This window comes from Canis aureus, chromosome 18 (genome assembly GCF_053574225.1).
Source record: "Canis aureus isolate CA01 chromosome 18, VMU_Caureus_v.1.0, whole genome shotgun sequence".
In the NCBI taxonomy this organism is placed as follows: Eukaryota; Metazoa; Chordata; class Mammalia; order Carnivora; family Canidae; genus Canis; species Canis aureus.
The window spans coordinates 45712053-45725504 of NC_135628.1; positions in this window are offsets into that span (position 1 = coordinate 45712053).

The following is a 13452-nucleotide window of genomic DNA, read 5'->3' on the forward strand; positions in this document are numbered from 1 at the left end:
AAAACTTTCTTCAGTTTCCTATCTGCCTCTTGAGGAAAAGAAAAAAACAAATTCAAAAATCAAAATAACAAACTATGTATGGATTAGGAGTTTTAGATTGACAAAAATTCCTGGAGTTCGGAAAAATGTCATCCCACAGAAGTGCCTTTAGAGTAAGAGTGGCTACGAGTGATGTGACTCAGGAAGATGGAACTGTCACAGCAGTTAGCCAACAAAATGTTATACACCCCAGCTTTTAGCTAAGATGGATGAATAATACAGACCAGTTTAACTTCCTACCACAAAAACTAAAAGCCAATTAAATATTTGAAAACAAAGATTTTAAGATATTGGACAGTAGGTAGTACAGAACAGTTATTATTAAGAGGGGAAACAAAAGAGAGAGGCCCTATGACTGGACTAGCTTATGGCTTTGGGAGAGTTTCCTTTACATAGAGCTGGAATTCTCAAAGATCTTTATAGCGTGACTGGGATAGCCAGGCCATCAGATATCATATTTTGAATTTTAGTGAAAGTGCAAGGTGTAAAGTGCAAATTTAGTGTAGTTTAAGAGCAAAGAGCAGTTTTGCAAAGAAATTATACAAATTCATACTCCCAGCTGTATTGTCAGTGAATGACAGTATTTTTTTCTCATTTTAATCATTTTATCATGATTTTTATTTGCATTTCCCTAATGACTTAGATGATTCAGATTTTTCAAAGGTTTATTGGGTATCTTTTCTTTTGGAAAATGTCTAAGTATTTTATATATTTTTTTCTATTGGTTTGAATGATTACTTTTCTCATTGATTTGCAGGAATTGTTGTGTATTCTAGGTCTGAATGATGTGTGTTTTTTTTGTATTGCAAAGACATTTGTTTGACTTGCTTTTTTATTCTTTTAATGGTACCTTCTTATCAACAGTTTATAATTTTATTAATATCCAATTTGCCAATTTGTCATGTATGTTTTTTGCTTAATAATTTTTAAATTCTGTTCAAGAAATATTTATTTTTTCACACACTGAGAGATATTAAAATGATCATCTTGAAAATACAGAGAAATTTGTAAGGAGATACAAGTTGATGTGATGGACTTGTACCAAAGGATGAAGAAAAAAATATATATATATATATATTTAAACACACCTTCCTTGGGTCTCTTTCATGATGGCTGGCTAATACCAACTAATACATGCCAATAAGTTTGAGCTTTCAACCACATCTCCTAGTACTACACATTCACTGGATACATGACTAAAATCCAGGTCTTAGCAGATGGTAGTTTTTTTAAGTGTTTTGATAATGTGTAACAGTGGGGATCCCTGGATGGTGCAGTGGTTTGGAGCCTGCCTTTGGCCCGGGCTATAATCCTGGAGTCCCAGGATCGAGTCCCACATCGGGCTCCCTGTATGGAGCCTGCTTCTTCCTCTGCCTCTCTCTCTGTGTCTCTCATGAATAAATAAATACAATCTTTAAAATAAAATAAAATAAAATAATGTGTAACATCAATTGCCACCTTTATCACTGCCAGGATTTGCTAGCATCAATCCATATCTACAATAGCAGAATTGAGTTATAATTCTACAGTAACACAAAGAACCAAAATCTTGGTGGGTTAACACAACAAAAATGTATTTCATGCTAGTGCTATGTAACAATGCAATCAAGTATTAAGTCATGATCATTACAGACACATGGGAATACCGTACAACATCAGTTTCATGTCAACTGGAAAGAGCTGGCAATATTTTCTGGGATAGCACTACTGGCTACTGCATACAAGGAATACATGAAAAATTTATCAAGTAATATATTACATAACATATCATTAGAAATGTCTAAGAATTTGGATCACATAGAATGGACCCAAGGACGCTTAAATGTAAAAGTAAGAAATCAACAACAGAAAGCTAGCATCCACTTCCCAAGATATTTTAAAGAAAGATAATCATGTACAATCTTCTTAAAAAAACTAAGAGACCAAAAAAGAAGTTATAATAGAGATTGAAACATATTTAGAACTAAATTAATAATGAAAACACAATGCGTCCAAACCCGTTAAATGTGGAAAAAGCCACAGTCTCACAAAACTCTTTGGTCTTAAGAGTTTATATCAGAAGATAATAAATATGGAGCATTATGCTTAACCAAGAAAAAGAAATGGAGTAAACCTAAAGAAGGCAATTAAAAAAAAAGAGCAAAATTAATTGAAATATGAAATAATGAAAAAACTTTCATATAGAAAGAAAATATGAATCAAAGTGCTAAAAGTATATATATAATAATGTGAAGAAAAAATGAAGCAAGTTGCCAAAAGATATAAGAATGATACCATTTATGCATATTTACACTCTCCAAGCAGTAATTCATATTATTTATGGACACATACAAATGCAGTAAAACACCTAAGCATGCCTGAGAATGATATACATCATCTATAGTATAGTATAGAACTGGAGGCAATGGCAAGAAGATGAAGTGTTTGAAAAAATGGACCTAAGATCTCTAACATTTTATTTTAAAAGAAAAAAGACTCTCTGAATTAAATATGTAAAATGTTATAGCTTAATAAATAAAATATCAGTGATGTATTTTAGGTATCAAATTTATTATTTTCATGTTTCTATATTTTAAATGTCTGATAATTAAAATAATAGTTTTAATAATGATAAATATATATCAGAAGTTCTTTAAATGTTCATACTATTAATCAAATAATTCTATTCTTGACAATTTATTGTAAGAAAATTACTCTCTAAAAGAAAAGGAACAAAACCTATGAAGATAATGTATGTACTTTCTGAAAAATCTCAATGTAATAGCATAATTTATAAATCATCTATATATTCCAAAGTAGAGAAATAGTTAAGTAAATTATGATCTTTAAATTCAATGGACCATTGTGTACTGTGTTTTATTAAAACAATGTAAAACATTGGAAACTATTTAACATATACTCTTAGTAAGCTAAAAGCACAAATTTGTTGATATTCTATCACTGCAATTATATGAAACTACAAATCCACATAGGAAACATGAAACAGCAATTGCGTTTTAATCAGGAAAAAACAAATAGATATAAACAACACTGAAGGGAGTGGGGAAATTAGGATGTAGGTACATGTTAAAAAAACATAAATATATCAATATTACAAACTAACATGGGTCTTTGTTCTGAGCATGACAGTCAAATTTTGGAAATGAATACTTCACTTCTCTGAGTTTTGATTCTGTAGGAAAAGAATGAGGGTGTCAAAGACCTCATCAGCTATGGTTTAGTGAGGTAGGCTGTAACAAAGCAAAATGTTATTTTATAGCCATAAGAAATATTTATTACCTGGAAATACCCTGAAGCTATAAGTAAAGTGAAATGAGTGGAATATCAGTTGCAGGGCAGTGATTGTGTTACCACTGCTATCACTGTTATGTTAATAGATAAGAGGAAGACTTTGGGCTGCAAGACTGATCTGGTCCCAGGGCCTAGGGCAGAGCAGGTTTGGTGTAGACCTCGTCATACAATTAGCTGAAACTCTCCCAAACAAACTGCTGCACAGACAATGTGTAGAGGCCTCCCTTGTGCTTCACTCACCATCCTTAACACAAGCACCAAATATCATCATCATCTTCACCTTCACATGGGTAGAACAAGTCCCTTGGCTTTCTGCCCACACTGGAGTTAAATACCAAGCGTTGTCAGAATATTCTTTAGTACATGGTTGCTATTGCTATGTTCAGAGTGCCTGAAATGGAAGCAAACCTTTTCTTTTAGAAAAGAAATTAAGAAGAAAAAAAAATGAGTTTAAAATGGAGTCAAAATTGAGACACTTCAGAGATATTTTTGTTATTTCAACTCTACAAAATACAAAAGCAGAAGAAACATCGATAAAATTTAAAGGGGCTATGAAATTGATTTGATTTAATACAATCCTAAGTGGTAGCTTTAAGTAAACCTTCCCCTTCTTGTAAATTACCTTGAGCAGAGGCCTTTATGAAGTAATGTGCCATTTACCAAAATCCTATCTTGATATTCTTTGCTAGTGAATGCCTTCCATTAAGGTTGGGCCAATTACAGAGTATAAATGTTTAACTTTTTTTTTCTTCTTACCAGCACAAAGGACAAATGTCTGAAACCCTTTGGGTGGAATGAATTTTCTCCTTGTTCCAAATGAGACTATATGCCTATATTTCTTGGGATCCTCCTAATTCTTGAAGAAGGCTTCTAAAGCTCACGGCATCATGATGACATCTTTTCTCAGGCTACACCTGAGCAAATGATGGAATAGTCTCAGGGATTTTTGCTTGATGTAGCAACTCCTCTATCTACAATGGGTAGTAACAAAGGCATTACCCAGTATAAATTGTTGGTTTTCCTTCAATATGCAGAATTAATTGAAGAAAAGCTATCATGTTAGTAGAATTTCATGTAGTTGTATACTTAATTGCATGAGATTCTATTGCTGTTGATATCTCTTTGACTAAAGTCTTTCTGACCAGAATATTTTATAGTGTTCTGAACATGACTTTATGTGGTAATTTCATGCATTCCAGTGAATAGCAGATTTATATTTCCTATTTGGATATGTGAAGGGAAAACTTAGATTTTTCCTTCCTATGTAAAGAAAAACCCAGTTCTTCCCTACCATGTCTTTCTTTCCTGAGAATCTCCTTTTCTACTCACACAGAACACTTCTTACACTTCTGGTCACCAAATATGTATGGTTTTATCTTTTCAGCAATGAGCAAGTCTCCAACATAGCTAGGTATCCTACAGTTTTCAGTTCTGACACTATCTACCTGGAGATAACATCAGATCATAGAAGTAAGGGCTCATTCCCACAAGAATCCCTGCTATCCCCATTTCAGATGCCATTTACCACCTGGCTTCTTACCTATAGATCAGAGCCTCCAACCACCTCCTATTCAGGTTTGATGAATTTGCCAGAGCAGCTTACAGAACTCAGGAAGCACTTACTTAATGTTTATCCGTTTATGAAAGGATATGATGAAGGATACAGATGAAGAGATGCATACAGTAAGGTCTGTAAGACTCCTGAGTGCAGGAACTCTGTCTCTGTGGACTTGGAGTGCATCAACCTTCCAGTGTGGATATATTGGCCAAACTGGAAGCTTTCTGAATTTCCTACTATTGTGATTTTATAGAAGCCTCTTATGTAGGAACAATGAACCATTAGCTCTATTTCCAACCTCTATCACCACTTGGGAGGGTGGATGGCAAAGCTGAAAATTCCAAGTTTCTAATCATGGCTTGGTCTTTCTGAAGACCAGCCTCCATCCAGAAGCCCACCAAGAGTCACATCAATAGAACAAAAGATGCTCCTAATACTACTAGGAATTTACAAGGGTTTTATGAGCCCCAAGTCAGGAATGGAGTCAAGGACAAATATTAGTACAACAGATACTCTTATGTTCTTATATCACTTAGGAAACTATAAGGGCTTTAGGAGCTCTGTGCCAGGAATTGGGGGCAGAGACCAATATAGACATATATTTTTTCTATTATCTCATGGACACTAATTTCAACTACTTGGAATGATCAACCTTTTACAAATTGTATCTGAGAAGAATTGAGGGAAATAATAAAAAAAAAGGCTCAATATGCTTAATATGCTTGATTAGAGGTTATCATTTCTACTGGGATGTGATTTCCCAATAGATTAACATTTCCATGTCCATTAAAACAAACTAGAATAGCAAAGCAAGTGTAGGGACACATTTAGTAAATTTCTGTAGCCGACTCTTTCCCATTACTGGCGTATTCCCTTATTCATTTGTGTACATACAAATTCAATGTTCCTGCCAGCAATGGATAGTTAGATACTTAATTATTCAATACAGTTTCACATTTGAGTGTCAATAAACATTCCTGCCAATTTCTAGAGATAACTTTGTGAAGGCCCTTGAAAAATGTGATGAAAATATTGTGTATGGACAAGATGGGATTTCAGTGAATGCTCCCTTCCCATTGCTAATGGAGGACAGCTATAGCAGAGATAATTCAGGACACAGGGATAATCCTATGTCATACAGATTTGACTTGAAGAACATCATATTTTCTAAAGCAGCTTGACTTTTCTGGTTCAGCTGGGTTGAGGCTAACAATCAAACGTGTTGCCTTTTCTTTGGAGAATGAAACCTGAACCGTGTTGGGTGCCAGAGTAAATGAGCTTGTCATCATTGCTGTATCTGTGTCTCCCTGTCCACAGAGTTGATGGGCTGTATTTGTTCACAAATGCTATTCAAAATACATTAGATGTTAATAATTTTCATTAACTTTATTTTTCTTAATGCTTTTTTAAAGATTTTATTTATTTATTTATTTATTTATTTATTTATTTATTTATTTATGAGAGACAGACAGACAGAGAGAAATAGGCAGAGGGAGAAGCAGGCTCTTGCATGGAGCATGGAAGCATGATGGGGGACTCCATCCCAGGTCTCCAGGATCACACCCTGGGCTGAAGGCAGCGCTAAACCGCTGAGCCACCCAGGCTGCCTCTTAATGCATTTTAAAGCACTTCTAAAATGATCTCAATTGAACCTTTCAGTAAATTAGTGAAGACTTAAATTTGACATTAAAAAAGAAACAATTCAAGAAAATTGACCATTAACATATGTAATGGTCACAAAAATATCGCCTTTTTTGTATGTTGTAATGCCACTTATTTCTTCTAGAGAATTATTCTAAGGATGATACTAGCAATGATCACCAACTTACATGACACTTTTAACATTTTATGTACTCTGAGAGTTTTATAATTTCTATTGCAGGACTGTCAACTTTCTGCTTGTCAGCACTTGGTCATTTTATTATATAAAAAGAGGAATATCCTTGACAGATACCCATTTGTCAAATTCCTAGGAACATCATGATTTAGTCTCCTATAGGAAAAAGCATTATTGCTGACTACAATAATCATGCCTCCTGTTTCTCACAGGTAAGTTCTTCTCTCTATGCTGTACCATTCTGGAATCTCTTCACCCATTAGGTACTCTAATTCTTCAGAAGAATCTCTCACAGCCTCTAGAAAATAGAGAATAGCTGTCACCGAACTTCTCAAAGTTCAGATGCCTCCCTTATTAAAGCATTCCTTACTACCTTATAACAATTTAAAAGTTTTTTTCTAGGCCAACTTTGTAAAAGGAGAAAGACTTGTCATTTTTAGGCATGACAAGGTAAATGCATTTTAACTTTCCCAACTCCTGAAGGCTTTTAAGTTCTTCAATATGTGTCAAAAATGTACAGCATCTCGACTCCATTTGGTATAGACTGTTCTCATGTTCAGGCTTCAAGGAGCCATTCCATAAAATTATTAGGTCCAGCTATAGATATTTATGCCTACACTTTGAATCCAAAGTCATGTGTAAATACTCTCACATGAATGAATTATCTTGCAATTAGCTTTATCTTTTGTATCTTTTGCTCTAACACCTTCAAAGTCTATGACCATGCATAGTCACTCAGAAGCTGCTGGTTCATATCTTCCAGGTGTCCTCTTCCTGTCACACATTTATAGAATTACTTTCCAGGTCACTTAGGATGTACTAAAATCAGATTCTGGTTATTGGCCTGGAGGCAATAAATGGTGGTGAATTTCAGGAGAATGGCAACACTGGAGGTCTTCACGTAGATATTGAATTCAGAGATTCAGTAGTCTTGGGTTCATCCACTCAGATTTTCCCATTCTAACCAACTTTGCTATTATGATGCTGGTATTGACATCAAAGATCTTTGGAGACTGCTTATTTAATATCTATGGAGGATCTGACTCTCTTATGATCATAAAGTCATGAGCCTGACTTTAATCATAATCTGCTAGGTGTCCATGGTATTTTGGAATCTTTTAAACCACAGAGGTTTTCTGGCCTTTATAGCATTCATTCCCTTTGTTAGCTATATCGATCCTATCATTTTATTTTGCAAGCTCTGATTTCATTAAAACAGAGATCTTAAACCACAATCTTCATATCTACCACTGTCTCCACAGTGATTAAATGATGCCCATCTGATCTCCTTAAGTCATAGATTCCCCTTGCATCTCAACAAAAGTAACCACGGGTCAAAATTTCACTAATTGTGGTGTCATTTTGTGTCAGGGGTTACAATCATCTCACTTACCAAAAGACAGGCGAGCAATCCAACATTAAAATCTCACTCTGATATCTGCATTTGTGAGTTATTCTAATCCAAGTTGTCTTACCCCAGATTGCCTAGGATATAGAGCCTGAGATAAAGATTGTGAGCTGTGGCTTTATTTGGAAAAACAATCCTAGGGCTGCAAGAGTAAAGAGTAAGAGTGAGGAAATGAAAGAGTGAGTCAGAAGACGGGGAAGAAAAGCAAATACAAATGGTTGCATCATCCATGTGGCAACAGCTTAAAAAGCATAACATAGTTTCTAGGCCATGAGGGTCATCTTTAAGACAGGATGTGTGAATATAACTCGGTTTGAACAGTTCTCAAGAAGAAGAAATGAGAGGATGATCATTCATTTCTGTATTCTGCCTTTGATTCCCAAAGTGGGTCATCTTTCTCAGACTTCTGGATTATGTTATGCAAGCCACTGGGGAACTGAGTTACAAAAATCAGATCCCACCGCTGGTGGTGTTCAGATAACTCAGGAAGTGCTATAAGGAGCAGAGACTCTGAGTCCAGCCAAGTTGTACTTTATAGACACAGATATTAGGAGAAGAAATGAAGACAGTAATAATAAGGGATTTTCATTTATTTAAGTCTTCGAAGAGGCAGAGATGACCTATCTAGAGAGACATATAAATTCATTTTGGTTCATTATTAATTTTTCCAAATCTCCTTACATTCATTTTTAACTTCTTATACCATCTATATATTTTGCAAATCATTGAATCAATTTTAATGAAGCAGAACATACAGCACAAATTTGAGATGCCTTGAATTTGAAGCAAATTAATTATGAAGTACAGGTAGATGATCTAGGTGAAGATTTCTGATGTATAAAATAAAAGTTCAAAGCCTAAGATCAGAGCAGAAGATACAGATTTGAAAGTCAGAAGCTGAAGATGTAGGTCTGAATGAAATTGATGAAACAGATAACACAGGAAAAGAGGGAAAACTGCCAAAGACTGAAACTGTATATTTTAGTGTATTTGGATATATGGACTTGCAAAAGTGATTCTTCAAGTTTACACAGGTCTGAAGATTAGCAGTGAAACTAACTTGTGAATAGCAGTTAAGGAAACATTATCACAAGTGTTATTTCATTTAACTATTACCACATATCTAAAAATAAAGTTTTAATGTGGTAAGTACTATGTACTGCTTCTGAAAATATCCATTCCACTGCCCTCCAAGTAGAGAGGCTGGAAATAAAAAAACTAATTTTCAAGGTGTCCTTAATCTTGACTACTGAGTATACATTAAGTTTTGCCAATTGGTTATACTGGTCTGAAGTTTAAAAGATACAGATATGCTAGAGATCATTTTCTTGGTGATATGACTGTGCAGGCTAACATGAATGCCAAGACCTGGAAATTTGGAAATAATTATGGTGACTGGACTCATCGATTTGGTATCTAGTGAGCCAATCATCACAGGGATCTCCCTTTTTTCATTTTCATCATTACACCCTTTTCTTTTCACTCCCTATAATTCTTTAACTCTGCAACCACTGATGTGTTTTCCATTAATGAAGTATTTTTCATTTCATAAAGGTTCTTCTGTTGTTGTCGAGGGCTACCATAACAAAGTATTAAAGACTGGGTAGCTAAGAAAAGCAACTTATTTCCTCACGATTCTAGAGACCAGAAGTCCAAGATCAAGGTGTCAGCATGGTGGTTACTCCTGAGGTCTTCTCTTCTTGGCTGGTAGATGGCCATCTTCTCCTTGCGTCTTCATGTGTTCTTCCCTGTGTGTTTGTGTCCTAATGTCCTCTTCCTATAAGGACAACAGTCATATTGGGTTAGGGCCATTTAAATGACCCCATTTCACTTCAATTACCTCTTTACAGATTCTGTTTCCAAATACAGTGACATTTCGAGATACTAAGGGTCAAGACTTCAACATGCAGATTTTGGCTGGGGAACAATTCTGCCCATAATAGTGATGCAAATGGAATCATACAATATGTTATCTTTTGGGTTGGCTTTTTTTTACTCAGTTTAATTCTCTAGAGATTTATTCAGGTGATTGTGTGTTAAACAGTTTTTTTCCTTTTTTATTGCTAAGCAATATTTCATGGTATGCATATACTGGTTTCTTTACTCATTCACTCCTTGAAGAACAACATTATTGTTCCCAGTTTCTGATTGTTTTGAATAAAGCTGTTATAAACATTCATGCACATATTTTTGCATGAACATGAGTTTTCATTTTTGTGGGATAGATCCTCAAGAGTGCAATTTCTGGGTTATAGGGTGGTCATCTGTTTAGATGTTTAAGAAAATGACAAAATGTTGCTTTAGAGTGGCTGGACCATTTATATTCTTGCAAGCAGTATATGAATGACATGGTTCTCTGTATCCTCACCAGCATTCGATGTCACTTTTTTCTTTTAACCATTCTGACTGATGTGTAGTGATATCTGATAGTGATTTTAATTTGTATTTCCTTAATGGCTGATGATAATGAACACCTTTTTCTTGTGCTTCTTTTATTTAGATCTTTGATTTTTTTTTTTAATCAGTGTTGTTTAGTTTTCAGCATATAGCACTGTAAATGTTTTGTTACACTTATACCTAAGTATTTCTCTTGTATGTGTAAGATTCATATTAAGCATTCTATAAGAGTTTGGTAGAATTTTTCAGCAAAACCATAGAGGGCTTGGGGACTGTTTTTGGGAGAGTAGAGGAGTTATATGAATTAGATTTACTTAATAGCTTTGGGCTATACAAATGATCCATTTCGTATTAAGTCACTTGTAGTAACTTGTGTTTTCCAAGAAAGGGTTCATTTTATCCAAGTTGTCAAATTTTCTTTCTCACTTTTGCTAAGTTTTACTAGAGGTTTGCCAATTTTATGGCCTTTTCAAAGAGCCATATCTTTGTTTTATTGTTTATTCTCTATAGTTATTGTCTTCAAAATCATTGATTAATGTGCTTATATGTTTATCCTATTTTATCTTTTTCTCCTTCTACTTGGTTGAGGTGTGTTTTGCTGTTCTTTTCTATGTTTTTGAGATAAGAGCTTAGAATATTTTTTTTAAATTTGTGTATTCAATACTATAAATTTTGCTCTCAAAACTACTTGTGATATGGCATGTCGATTTTGATATATTGTATGTTCCTTTATATTCAGTTCAAAATATTTTTAATATTTCCCCTGAGACTTAATGTTTTAATCTTGAGTTATTTAGCAGTATGTTGTTCAGCTAAAAGTGTTCATTAAATTAATATATTAAGTTGTAGCTACTGTGCTAGGTACCTAATTATGGACATCAAGTAATTATGCATGCTATGATGATACTAGCTGGAATTTATCTGTTACTATAATCTCATTAAAGGGTTATTTTTAAAAATAGTGTAAAGAAACATTCTTCCAGTGGCTAAATTTGTGAGCAGTACACTTGAACTTCTACTTCATATGAAGAGAGAAACAGTCATAGATGCAGATATACACTTGTGGGAAATAATGAACACTTTGGTTGGTTGGCCAGGAGCCTGAATAAATGATGAAATATTAAAACAAAAAAGGCTTAGGAAAAAGTAAGTGAATAGACTGATATAAATTGGCACAAAGTCTTTCATCTTTGTATCCTGTACCATGACTATCAAAAGGTAGCCACCATAGAAGGAACTCTCAACTAGGTGGACAGAATGACCTATCTTCTGGAACTTACTCCTTGGCACTTAGTGTATAGGTAATGGATCTATGAACAGAAGAATTGTAGGGCATAGTTGGAAGCTATGCAAGCATATCTCATTTTATTGTGTTTCACTTTATTACAGTTCACAGATTTGAGTATTTTCTTTATAACAAATTGAAGACCCTGTGATAGTCCTGCCTGGGTAAGTTGATCAAGGCCATTTTTATAACAGTATATGCTCACTTCAGGCTCTCTGTGCCACATTTTCATAATTTTCACAATATTTCAGACTTTTTCTTTAATGCTTATTACAATGATTGGTGATCATAATCTTTGATGTTACTACTGTAATTCTTCAGGGCACCATGAAATGTGCTTACACAACACAGCAAACCTCATCAATAAATATTGTGTGTCCTGACTCTTCCACTAACTGGCTGTAACTTTCTTTTTCTCCCTCCTCTGAGGCCTCCCTATTCTCTCAGAGACATAACAATATTGAAATTAGGCTAATCAATACCTCTACAATGACCTCTAAGTGTTTAAATAAAAAGAAGCATCACATGTCTTTCCTTTTTTTCTATTATATTATTATTATTATTATTATTATTATTATATTTTTTTTAGAGAGAAAGAGTACACTCAAGCTGGGGGTCGAGGGGCTGAAAGAAAGAGAGAGAGAGAGAGAATCTTAAGCAAGCTCCACACCCAGTGCAGAGCCTGACACACTTGATTTGATGACCCTGAAATCATGACGTGAGCCAAAATCAAGAGTCAGATGCTTCACTAACTTAGCCGCCTAGGTACCCTACTGTTATTTTAAATCAAAAGCTAGAAATGATTTAGCTTAGGGGGAAGGTGTGTTGAAAGCTGAGATAGGCCAAAAGTAAGGCCTCTTATGTCAAAACACTTAGCCAAGTTGTGAATGCAAAAGAAAAGTACTTGAAGGAAATTAAAAGTGCTACTCCAGGGAGGAGGGGCGAGATGGCAGAAGAGCAGGGTCCCCAAGTCACCTGTCCCCACCAAATTACCTAGATAACCTTCAAATCATCCTGAAAATCTATGAATTCGGCCTGAGATTTAAAGAGAGAACAGCTGGAATGCTACAGTGAGAAGAGTTCGCGCTTCTATCAAGGTAGGAAGATGGGGAAAAAAATAAACTAAAAAAGCATCCAAGGGAAAGGGGCCCCGCGAGAGCCGGGCTAAGGCCCGGGCGAGTGTCCCCAGGACAGGAGAGCCCCGTCCGGGAGAAGCAGGAGCTGCACCAACCTTCCCGGGCGGAAAGGGGCTCGCAGGGAGGTGGAGCAGGACCCCAGGAGGGCGGGGGTGCGGGGATGCCCTCGGGCTCCCGGGGACACTAACAGACACCTGAGCCCCGGGAGAGTGCGCCAAGCTCCCTAAGGGCTGCAGCGCGCACGGCGGGACCCGGAGCAGCTCGGGGGGCTCGGGGGCGGCTCCGTGGAGGGGGCTGCGGGGCGGGAGCTTGAATCCAACAGCGCAGGCTCCGGAGCACAGGGCGCCGGGACACAGCCCAGGATCCAGCCTCCCCCGGGACAGGCAAAGGCCGGGAGGGCCCAGGACAGCAAGGAAGCTCCTGCCCCAGCTGAGCAGATCAGCGGCCCCGCCCGGAGCCTCCAGGCCCTGCAGACGGAGAGCTCCGGAGCTACTGCGGGGG